This window comes from Heterocephalus glaber, unplaced genomic scaffold (assembly GCF_053883595.1).
Source record: "Heterocephalus glaber isolate CG9 unplaced genomic scaffold, H.glaber_assembly_v1.0 deba00001463, whole genome shotgun sequence".
NCBI lineage: Eukaryota > Metazoa > Chordata > Mammalia > Rodentia > Bathyergidae > Heterocephalus > Heterocephalus glaber.
In genome coordinates this window covers 5,000,177-5,012,203 of record NW_028258310.1, presented here as the reverse complement: position 1 = coordinate 5,012,203, position 12,027 = coordinate 5,000,177, and the positions used below count along the sequence as shown (strand labels likewise).

Genomic DNA, 12,027 nt, shown 5'->3' with positions numbered 1-12,027 from the left:
GGAACTCCAGTTATTTCTCAAATCTTGGACTGAGTTGGGGGATAGAATGACACATCTTAGTCACTTTCTCCTTGCTGAGACACAAAACCTGACACCAGTAACTTAAGGAGGAGAGGTTTATTTTGGTTCACGTTTCAGTCCTTAGCTGGGCTCCAAGGCAGGATGGCATGGCAAAGGATCATGGCAGAGAAGAGGTGCTCATTTCATGGCAGACAGGAAGCAGAGAGAGGTCAAGGGAGGTGGGAGGGAGATAGACCTTGACAGGCCACACCCCCAGTGACCCACCTCCTCCGACCAGGCTTCACCTCCCAACTTCACATTTAGCTATAAACTCATCAGTGGACTCATTCACTGATGAGTATCACACCCTCCATTATCCAGTCACTTCCCAAAAGCCCCACCTATGAGCACAAGAGGCTTTGGGTGACATCTAGATAGGAACAATAACACCACAGTTATATAAATTATATTTCACTGGTTTTCCTTCTTATGTGCCTCTGCTGAGGCTCCAGGATTTATCACTATATGGTCTACTTTGGAGAAAGTTTCATGTAGAATGAAAAAAAAAAATATATATATATATATATATTTGAGTTTTGGGTTGTTTTTTTTTTGATACCAGGGATCGAACTTAGGTCCTCGCACTTGTGCAACAGGCAGCGAAACCACTGAGCTAAATCCCCAGCCCTATATATTTGTTTTTTGAGACAGGATATCACTATGTATTCCAGGCTGGCCTTGAACTTGTGATGATCCTCCTGCCTCAGTCTCCTGGATGCTGAGACTACAGGCATTTGCCACCATGCCAGACTCAAGAATGTATATTCTGTTGTTGGGTGGCTCTGTAGATCTCTAATAAGTCTATTTGTCTCAAGGTTTGGTTCAACTCTGATATTTCTTTGTTGATTTTTTTTGCCTAGTTGTTCTATTTGTGACAGTGGGGTATTCATGTCCCCCACTATAATTGTGTTGATGTTTATCTGATCATTTAGGTCGAGTAGCATTTGTTTGATGAAGATTGGAGTGCCACTATTTGATGTATATATGTTTATAATTGTTATATCTTCCCATTGAATTTTCCCCTAACCAATATATAGTGACCTTTGCCTCTTCTGATCAGTTTTGGTTTGAAGTGCACTTTGTTTGAAAATAGGATAGCTACTCCTGCTTGTTTTGGGTTCCTGTTGCATGAAGTATTATTTTCCATCCTTTGATTTTAAGCCTATGAATTTTATTTTGGATTAAATGTGTTTCTTGTGTACAGCATACCACTGGGTTTTGTTTTTTGATCCTGTCTCCAAAACTATGTCTTTTGATTGAGAAATTGAGACCATCCACATTGAGAGTTATTATTGAAAGATACTGACTTTTTCCTATTACTTTATTTTCCTATCGCTGATTCCATTTCTTTCCCCTCCTGCTTAAATGCTTACTCTTTTCCTGTTGCTGAGACAAAATACTTGATGTCCAAAGTTAAAAGAAGAAAGGTTTATTTCAGCTCACAGTTTGTGAGGTTTCAGTCCATAATTGGCTGGCTCCAAGGTAGAGAGGCAAGGCAGAGCGGCTTCTCAGAGGAGGAAAAGTTCATGGCGGGCAGAGGGCAGCAAAGGAAAAGGCAGCAAGCGGTGAAGTAGTGTAGCAGTAAGAGACAAGCAGTGACAACAGCAGCCCTTTCTCTGTCCTTTATATTTTATCCAGGCTACTTACTCTAATGGGTAGCACTCACACCCATGGTGGGAGAGCCTTAATCCTAACATCACACTGAGAATCAATTCCAGCATCACATCCTTAATCCTGACATCACACACTCTAGATCAAATCACCTCAAAAATGCTCCACCTATGACCAAATGAAGCTTTGGGGGGATATCTATATACAAGCCATAACATTCTGCCCCGGCCCCAAAAGACTCACCAGTGTCTTCATTACATTAAACTTTTGGGAATTGTTGGCTTCATTGTCTTTTTCTATGATATCCTTGAGAATTTTTTGGAATGCTAAGTTTGGTGGCCATGAATTTCTTAAGGTGCTGTTTGTCATGCAAACAAGGACTTTATTTCTCCATTAACTTTGTATTTTTTTTGGTGCCAGGGATTGAACTCAGGACCTTGCGCTTTCAAGGCAGGCAACAGAACCACTGAGCTAAATCCCTGGCCCTTCTCCATTAACTTTGAAAGATAACTTTTGCAGGATACATCAGTCGGGTGTGGAAGTTGTTTTCTTTTAGGACTTGAAACACTGCACTCCAAGCTCTCCTGGCCTATAAGGTTTGTATTGATGTCTGCTATAATTCTTTTTTCTTTTTTTTGAGGCAGGGTCTCCTATGTAGTTCAGACTGGCCTTGAACTATGTAGCCTAGGCTGGCCTTGAACTTGCAGTGATCCTCCTGCCTCACCCTCTCAAGTGCTGGAATGACAGATGTGCTCCACCACACCTGGAAAGTCTACTATAATTCTAATGGGTTTACCTTTATAAGTGACTTGGTGCTTTTCTCAAATAGTTTTTAAGTTTCTCTTTTAATGTTGTACTTCTGGGATTTTGACAATGATGTCTCAGAGATGGTCTTTTCTGCTCATGGCTATTTGGGGTTGTATATGCTTTTTTTTTTTTTTTTGGTACCGGGGATTGAACTCGGGACCTTGCACTTGCGAGGCAGGTAGCAGAACCACTGAGGTAAATCCCGGGCCCTTGGGATTCTATATGCATCTGTCATCTGTATGTTAAATTCTTTCCCCATATTCAAAAAGCTTTCTGCTATTATTTCTGTAAACAGATTTTTTTAGGAGGCAGTTAAGTTTATTGGTACATTTTAGGTATACAATAGTTACATTCATCATTGGGATCTTTACCTTTTAAACAGATTTTTTAATGCTATTTGTGCTTTCTTCTGATTTTTCACTAATTCCAATTAATCTTAGTCTTCTTCTAACAACTGTTGGATCCATTTTTCTTTTCTTTTGTTGTTTTTAGGGTCTAAAAACTGCAGGGCTCCATCTCTCAGTCCCTAGTCAGAAGGCTGTCTTTCCCAAGGGGCACGAATTTAGTGCAGGGAAGTGTGGCCAAGGGGTTGGGGGTCCCTCTTTCCCAGTCCCACCCTGTGGGATAGAAGCTCCATCTCGGACAAGAGCTACTGAGAATACCAGGGCCTCAACAGACCTTGTCCAGAATGCAGGAGGTATGTCCATGCTCAGAGAGGAAGCTGAAAAGACCAGGACACTGTCCTCCTCTCCACTGAGTCCTCAGCTCCTAGTGGGGGTGTCACTTGGAAAGAAGTGTGCCATTGTCCTCACTCTGAGCTCCAGAGCCAGGACTGGGAGATTTTCACTGGGAGGATAAATAGGCTGTAAAATAGGTAGGTCCATATTTCTTTCTATAGGAACTGACCTGTTTCGCAGTGGTGTGGAGAGAAGTTAAAGCTTAAGGGTGCTCTGAAAAACAAGGGACTACATCAGGATCCTTTGAGCCCATCCTGGGCAACACAGTAAGATTCACCTCGAAAACCAAAACAAAACTAAAACCAAAAACATGGAGGGTTGCGTTCTTGAAAGGCAACTGGTAGGATCTTCATAGACTCATGGAGAAACAGTATGGGGTAACTTATAGGCTGGCTAGTTTGCCCAAGAGAACTGGGGAAAGATCTAGGAGGAGCCATCCAGGGGTCAGAAAATGTCTCAGTGACCTTCAACATGCCTGTGAGGAGAGTGCTAGGAGGGGAGAGGAACAGAAGAAAAAGTGAACACATAATGGCTGAAAGCTTGCTAGATTTATCCAGAAACATCATCTACACACCCAAGAAGTTCAAGGTTTCAGGGCAAAAGCCCCAAATCTAGGTGTCCCAACAGACCAGGCTTGGTCACCCCTCCCACACCACCAATCAAGGAGACAAATGGTGGAGAGGGGCCAGAAAGGGGCTTTAACCAGCACAGCTGTGTTGAGAAGCACTAGCAAAGAGGTTTAAGATCTGTCTTTTAGTTACCCACTGGGTATCTTCAGGTCTAGCTTCTAAATCCCTGTTATGGAAGCATGATGAACTTCAAATAGGAAAAATACGAAGATGCCCACAAACAGCTTCACAACAAAAATGTTAAAGGTCAGAGACAAGGATTAGCAAGGAAAAATCATGAGTTACTTACAAAGGGAACACCGGTTAATATTAAGTGCTGACTTTGCAGGAAAAAATAGCAGCCATAAGCAGTGCAATACCATATTCAAAGTGCTCGAAAAAACAAACAAAAATCCTGTATCTGTCAGAATTTCTTTCCCCAAAAATGGTGAAATACAAATGTCCCAGATAAGCAATGTTGAATTTGTTGCCAGTAGATGTGCCTTAAAAGAAGTATAGCAGTTCTTCAGGCTGAAAGACACAGACTCCAGAAAGTAATCTGAATCCATACAGAACACTGTGCCTTGGTTTGCTCAGGCTGTAACAAAATGCCACAGGCAGGTGGCTCAAACGACGGACATTCATCTTCACAGTTTTGGAAGCTGAAAAGCCCAGAACTAAGATGACAGCAGCTTCTTCCTGGTGAGAGCTCTCTGCCTGGCTTGTAGAGTCATTTTCTACTGTATCCTCTACATGGTAGAAAGAATGGTGTGTCTGGATTATATTATTTAGCATACTTTCAAGGTTTCTGCATGTTGTAGCACATATCAGAAAATCACTCCTTTTTATGGCTGAATAACATACTATCACATGTACATTTTGTTTATACCTTCAGCAGTTGATAAAAGTTGGGTTGTCCCTACCTTTTTCCTATTGTGAGTACTGCTGCTGTAAACATCGGTACACAAATATCTGTTCAAGTCTCCACTTTTAACTTTTTTGAGTATATACTCAGGTGCAATTGCTGAGTCATGTGGTAATTCCACATTTAATTTCTTGAGGAACCAGCATACTTTCTTCTACAGTGGTTGTGCCATTTTGCATAGGTTGCTTTTATGTTGTTCAACTATGTGAATCATTTCTTTGCTATAGGAAACTCATACTTATATCTACTGAGTCAATACAAAAAGTACATCTCTCACAGCTAAAAAACGTATGTTGTACAATAGGGCTGTCTGCCGAACACTTCTAATTATAGTCCAGAGTTTTACTGTGTGTGTTGGAGGGGTGGCAGAAAGAAGGGGGGCAGGGCCAGTCAGAAAGTAGCAAAAACAACTCTGAATCCTGAAACTTTATTTCAGCTGGGCTCACCTGAAACTAAGTATGGGAGGGGGTGAACAATAGAGTGAGCAGGAGGCAGAGGACAACAGCGTGGTGAGGTCAGGCAGTGGCACTGACCCCATCTGCTCCTCGTCTACTGGGTGGAAATTAGCGTCAGTGAAAGCAGTTCCTTTCCTCTCCCACTTCATGTCAGATGACCTCGGAGCCTTTTTCCTTTCCAAAGTTTCTGTGATGTATAAATGATTCTCTTGACTTACGACTTTTCTTTTTTTTTTTTTTTTTTTGGTACCGGGAATTGAACTCAGGACCTTGTGTTTGCCAGGCAAGCTCGGTGCCACTGAGCTACATCTCTGGCCCTTGACTTATGATTTTTAAACAAATGGAACTTGTAGGTGAAATATAAATGTACCATGGGCTGAAACATTTAGCAGAGTATTTTATCACTTTACTTTAAATTTATTTATCTGTTTTGTGGTGCTAGGGCTGGAACCCAAGGTTTCACATGCACTCCACACAGGTGTCCTGCTGAGCTGCATCCCCAGTCCAGTGTCAGTACCGCCTCTGTCATCAGATCAGCCGCCTCCGGAAGCCATGAGAAATTACAGTGCTCTGGTACCTGGAGAGAGGTGAATGCAGAGGCATATCCGCAATTTTTATCTCCAGTGGGCTTTTCCTCAAGATGACTTTATGATTTTCCCCATGGCAAAGCCTCTCTCTGTGATTCAGAAACAGAGACTCTTCTAATGGGCCGGTATGGATCCCAGATACTTCTGCTTTCTAAGAAAAAACAAAGCAAAACAAAAACCCCTGCTTAATGCCACATGACATCAAACATCCTTGTTAGATTAAGATGGAAGTGTCAGCCAGCCATGGTGGCACACGCCTATAATTGCAGCACTTGGAAGGCTGAGGTAGGGTGCCTGTGAGTTCCAGGCCAGCCTGGGCAACATAGGCAGTCTGAGGGCTACATGGTGAGACCCTGCCTTAAAAAAGGCATTTCCTGATAGTTTTCCTAACTATGTGAGGGACATTAAGATAAAGTAGCTTTCTGTGTTCAGTGTTACAACCATGGGGTATCATGTAGATTGCAGTTATAAAGGTGACAGATAAATGTGGAGTTAGATTATTGAATGTTAGGTCCCGGTTTATGTGAGCTTGTACAATTCACTTACCCCTCCCCCACACAATTCAGTTTTTCAACTATAAAATGGAAATATTGAAGGATTCTTTGAGTATTGAACAAAACATAAGAATACATTTTGGAGGTGTAGCTCAGTGGCAAAGCAGTTGCCTAGCATGAGACAGGCCCTGGGTTCAATCAATAGCACTGCAAAAGGAAAGAGGGCCAGGGATTTAGCTCAGTGGTTTCGCCACCTGCTGCACAAGCGCAAGGACCCAAGTTCGTTCCCCGGTACCAAAAAAAGAAAAAAGAAACAAAAAAGTCCACTGGCGAATGAGAGATCTTTTGCCAATTTCAGGCATTAAACTGATATAGCTATAATGCCACTCTTACAACTCTTGCTGAATAAGCAGCAGCTATTTGAGGTTACTGACTTAGTGTTCCTCTCCTTCTGATGCTTCAGTACTGCTGAGCAGCATTCTGGCCTTGCTGGGGGGTGTGGCCCATTTCTGGTACACTATATTATTGTATTGTGGTTAAATATGGATTTTAAAAATCACCTCTTACTCCCAGCTATGCCTCTCCTTGGTATCTCCCCAAAAGAATTAAAAACATCATACCACAGCAATATATGCACACCCATGTTGATAGCAGCACAGTTTGTAATAGCTAAAGCTTGGAAACAGCCCAAATGCCCATCAACTGATGAGTGGATAAAGATGTGGTTTTTTTATACAATGGAGTACTACTCTGCCATAAAGAAGGAGCTTCAGACATTTATAGCTAAATGGATGGACCTTGAGACCATACTCTTAAGTGAAATAAATCGAACACGTATGTTTTCCTCCGTTGTTTCTCTGGTGTGAGAAACTGAATGTGGAAACCCAAGGACTGAGATGTGTAATGGATGTTGGGAAACAGGAAGAAACTGTTAAAACAGGAAGGGGAACAAGGGAGGAATATATGAGCATTTATTCACTGTGGGCACTTGCACTTCATTCTTTAATTTTCATAGTAATCTCATAAGGAACAATGTTCTCTACACCAGTTACTAATGATATTTTTTAAACTGTTGAAAACACTTTATTTTTAAATTTTATGTACGATGCACATATGTATTTTGCTGTCCTGGAGAATGAACCCAGGGCATTCACACTGAGACACATCCCAGCCCTTTTTTTATTCTGAGACAAGGTCTTGCTAAGTCACTAAGTTCCCCAGGCTGAGCTCAAACTTGCAATCTTCCTGCCTCAGCCTCTCAGGCATGTGCCACCATGCCCTGTTGTAAGGAACACTTTAAATTGCAAAAGTAAAATAGCTTTGAAAAATTATGCTGAATTAAGGTTCTTAAGAACAAGCCCAAGCTGAGGATGTAGCTCAGTGGTAGCGCTTGCTGAGCACTTGCAAGGCCCTGGGTTTGATCCCCGGCACCAGAGAAGAAGAAGAAAAAAGGACAAAAATAAACAGTATGTTGGGTGTGGCGGCAATGCCTGTAACCACAGCATTTGGGAGGCTAAGGCAGGAGGATCACTGAATTCGAGCCCAGCCTGGGCTATACAGTGAGTTCAAGCCCAGCCTAGACTATATAGAGACCCTGTCTCAAAAAAAAACACAGGGCCAGGGATTTAGTTCAATGGTTCCAGCACGTGGAAGGTTCCGAGTTCCAGTACTAAAAAAAAAAAACCCAAAAACCCAAAAACAAACCAAACCACCCACCCACCCACACACACACACCAACCTAAGGTGAATGCAGCTTCATGTGTCTTATAACATTGTATGTTTTTTGGGGGTTTTTTTGAGGCACTGAGGATTGAACCCAGGGCCTGTACAGTAAACTACAACTCCAGTCCTTCCTATTTTTTATTTTGTAACTGGGTCTAAGTTGTGAGGGGCCAGGCTGGACTTGAACTTGTAATCCTCCTACCCAGAGTGCTAGGATTACAAGCAAATACTACCATGCTAGGTTCATATGTACATTTCATAGGAAAACAATTGTAGCTGGGTATGTGGTGTATGCACTCAGGAGGCTGAGGCAGGAGGATTGTTGCCAGTTCGAGGCCAGCCTGGGCTACATAGGGAGGCCCTGTCTCAAAAAAACCAAAGAACAAAAAAACCCAAACAACTATAAGAGGACAATTGAGCCATATTTTGTAATATATCTTACATAAATATTTGTATTTTGCAGTATCTGTCTTGGCAAAATACATTCTTATTTGATATTAGCTTGTTTACATAATTGAAATGTACAAGTCACTTAAGAAAAACATTTTTTTCTGGGAGTCCTAACTTGAAATTTCCTCTGAGTTGATTATTACCATATATTTTATTCTCCTTTGAAGGAACAACTTACCATATCACAAGTAAACGGTTATTCTGAACTTGGAAAATATTTTAAAGGAACTAATACTAATCAAGAGCACTGAATGGAAAGTACGCTGTCTGAAAATCTAGCTCAGCTGTCCCCATGGCCCTCTACTTGAATATGCAGCATGTCACTGTGACTTTAATATTAATGGCACCTACTTCTGCTGAGCTTCTTAACACAGAAGTTAGCGTGATATGAAGGTTCTATAATCCTTCAGTGTATCTAAAGTTTGCATTTGTGTTATTTGGATACATTAACATTGCTTGCAAGTTTATATGAAAGTGCAGTTTTGGGGTCTACTCTTAAGACTGTATTAAATGGTATAGGTTTTTAAATTATGGATTTTTATGAGAAAATACCTTTAGGTTCACATTCCTGAATTTCATGTTTTCTTTCCAAGGCATAACATAACGTTGTGGGATCATCTTGTGGCTTAGTGAAAACTGTGGCAAATGAATCTCTTCACACCTGATGATTAGGAAAGAAAGGGCTTGTGAGTTGACAGTTGTTCTAGCGTTATTCCAAGGAAGGGAGGCAACTGCGTGTCCACGATGTTTGGACCCAGAGCTGTGACACTGTGGCCTCATCCATCACCCCCTTCACACCCCACTGAGTACCGAGATGCAGCCAGTGCTGGGTATCTGCACCTCCAACTGCATGGAGTTTGCACACAGGGTCAGGAGGCACCCATTTCAAGGAGAGGCAGTGCGTCATCCTTGTACAAAGGAATCTCTGGCCAGGCACGAACAGGTGGTGCTGACCTGCCTTCTCAATGTATACAGCTCCACACTCGGTCAGACTTGCTTTCTCGGCACACACACTACCTTTTCCTTGGAAATATGAAGCTTCCTGTATATGCCAGGGAGCAGATACTTTGCTCTACACAGTTCCCAGCCTGAGAAACAAATCAACAAACGGCCCCTGCCCTGGAGCCCTTTCGGTCCTCACTCATTGGCAGGCTTATAGGGATTCTCAGCAGAGCAGTTGCTGGCCAGTTTAGGGAAGGGAGGACAAGTGTTTTTTTCCGAAGCCATCACTGCCAGCTGTGACAGAATTCACATCCAGAACCCAAGTCACTGTTCTGATGAAACCACTGCTCTGATGTAACAATGTCTCCCAACTTCATAGCAACGTTTAGCAGTTATGGTAGCAGTTAAAAGTGTGCTCAGAGCTATTTTCAGTATGTTTTTAATACCCTTTCTTGACAAAAACATTTATTGTAAGCAATTAAAAATGAGAATGCTTGGGCCAGGGATTTCACTCAGTGGTGCCACCACCTGCCTCGCAAGCGCAAGGTCCTGAGTTCAATCCCTGGTACCAAAAACAAATTAAAAAAAACAAAAATGAGAATGCTTGCACACTCCAAACTTGCCACATACCAGAAAAAACAGACTGAATATTCAAAATAAGCCACTTCATATTAACATTCTCTGCCTTTGGCTAATTTTCTTGTCTCTCTATATATGGTATAGAAACACTTTATATACTGCTCATCATTTATTTTATCACCTACTAGATACACATAGTATATCAAATTTGCTTAAATCCAAACCAATTTGATATATTTTTTATTCTATTGCAGAATATTTTAATGATAAAACTATTTTTATTTTTTGTGGTTCTGAGCATTGAACTTAGGCCACTTGCACAGTTACATCCCACTCCTTTGTTTTCTGAGACAGAGTCTCACTATGTCACTAAATTGCTCAGGCTAGGCTCAAATTTGATATCCTCCTGCCTCAGCCTTCCAAGGAACTGGGCTTACTTACTTATAAGATATATGTCACCATAGCTGATAAGAGTAAACTTAAAACATGAAAAATTTAAAGAACCTTAAAAATGTAAGCATGACTTCTATACAACAGGATATGATACAAGCCAGGTATCTGCATGGTTTCAAACCTTTAAAAAGTAATTATTGGGCCAGGGATTTAGCTCAGTGGTTTCAGTGCCTGCCTCGCAAGCACAAGGTCATGAGTTCAATACCCAGTACCAAAAAAAAAAGTAATTACTGACAAAAATGAAATTGAAGGTACTCAAAAAGGCAATCTTTTTTTTCCCTTGTTGTAGTGTTAGGGATTGAACCCAGGGAGTACTGAGTTATACACTCAACCTGGTTTTATTATCAGACAAGGTCTAAATTGCTCAGGCTATCCCTCAAACTTGCAATTCTCCCGCCTCAGCCTCCCGAGTAACTGGGCTAACAGGTGTATCACTATGCCCAGCTTAAAAGGGACAATCTTGGGCCAGGGATGTAGTTCAGTGGTACAGCGTCTGCCTGGCAAGCTCAAGGCCCTGAGTTCAATTTCTGATACAAAAAAAAGAGACAATCTTCATGAAGATAAAGTAGCCTCAGGAATTAGTGCCCTTTAAAAATCGTAACTTGCAGTAGAGAAAGCAGTAATATTAATAATATTTACATGTGTATCTTTTCTAATGCAATGTAGCTTTAAAATTACCTTAGAGGAGTAAGGATAACTCAGTGGTAGAAGATACATCCAGCCTGTATGAAGCCCCTGGGTCTATCCTAGCCAGAGGGAAAATATCACCTCTCCTAAGTAATTTGAGCCAGGTGTGGTAGCACATGCCTATAACCCCAACTCTCCAGGAGGCTGAAGCAGGAGGACAATCAAGTTCTAGCCCAAGCTAGGAAACCTAATGACTTAGGTTGTTTCAAAACCAACAAAACCAACAAAACCAAACCAACAACAACAAAAAACCACACAGGGACAATATTCACTGACCTAATATATTTTTTTTCCTTAGTTACAGCAGTCATTAAATAATTGAGATTTAAAAAATTGGGCACTTGCCTAGCATGTACAAGGCCCTGGTCTCAATCGCCAGCACCACAAGGAGAAAACAATTCAGGGCCAGGAGGTAGCTCAACAGCAGAGCACTCACTTCATAATATTCCCAGGCCCCAGGGCAACAGTGGCAAACCTACAGCATGCATGCTGCAGAGGGCAGAGTCCTGTTGGCACACAAGCCAAGTCACCCCAATAGCCGAGCACTGGATGACTTTTTTCAAGTAAAACGTCAGTATTCAGGTTTAATTGCAGCGTTGGCACTTTGTGATAAATGGGTGTGGGATCACAGTTTGGGCATTTGGTCTCTAAAAGGCTCACCATCACAGCTCTGGGGTGAATCCTCAGCACCAAACAGATAAATAATAAAGCTCATTAAGGACTACCGAAGATTTTATTTTTGCATTCTTTATAAATAAGAAGCAATCAATAACCATTTCCCTCTTCACGATCTAACTTCAATGACACTTTAAAAGATGTCAAGTTTAGTTTAAAATAAATGTACAGTTTATAATTGCTGAGTTGTTTATTATCCAGTTAATTATTAAAAGTCAAAAAGTTATGAACCAAC

General features: G+C 41.5%; 1 long non-coding RNA gene across 2 annotated transcripts; it reads right to left on the bottom strand.

The window, feature by feature from the left end:
- Window positions 1-776: 776 nt before the first annotated feature.
- Window positions 777-11,837, bottom strand: Spmip10 (sperm microtubule inner protein 10). 2 transcript variants are annotated; one of them, XR_001184081.3, is made up of 3 exons: window positions 9,598-11,837; window positions 9,009-9,117; window positions 777-5,941 (listed from the first exon to the last, which is right to left on the bottom strand). It is a non-coding gene; the product is annotated as a sperm microtubule inner protein 10 (long non-coding RNA). The 2 variants fall into 2 exon arrangements; XR_015438818.1 differs by having other exon boundaries at window positions 9,009-11,837.
- Between the last annotated feature and the right edge of the window lie 190 nt (window positions 11,838-12,027).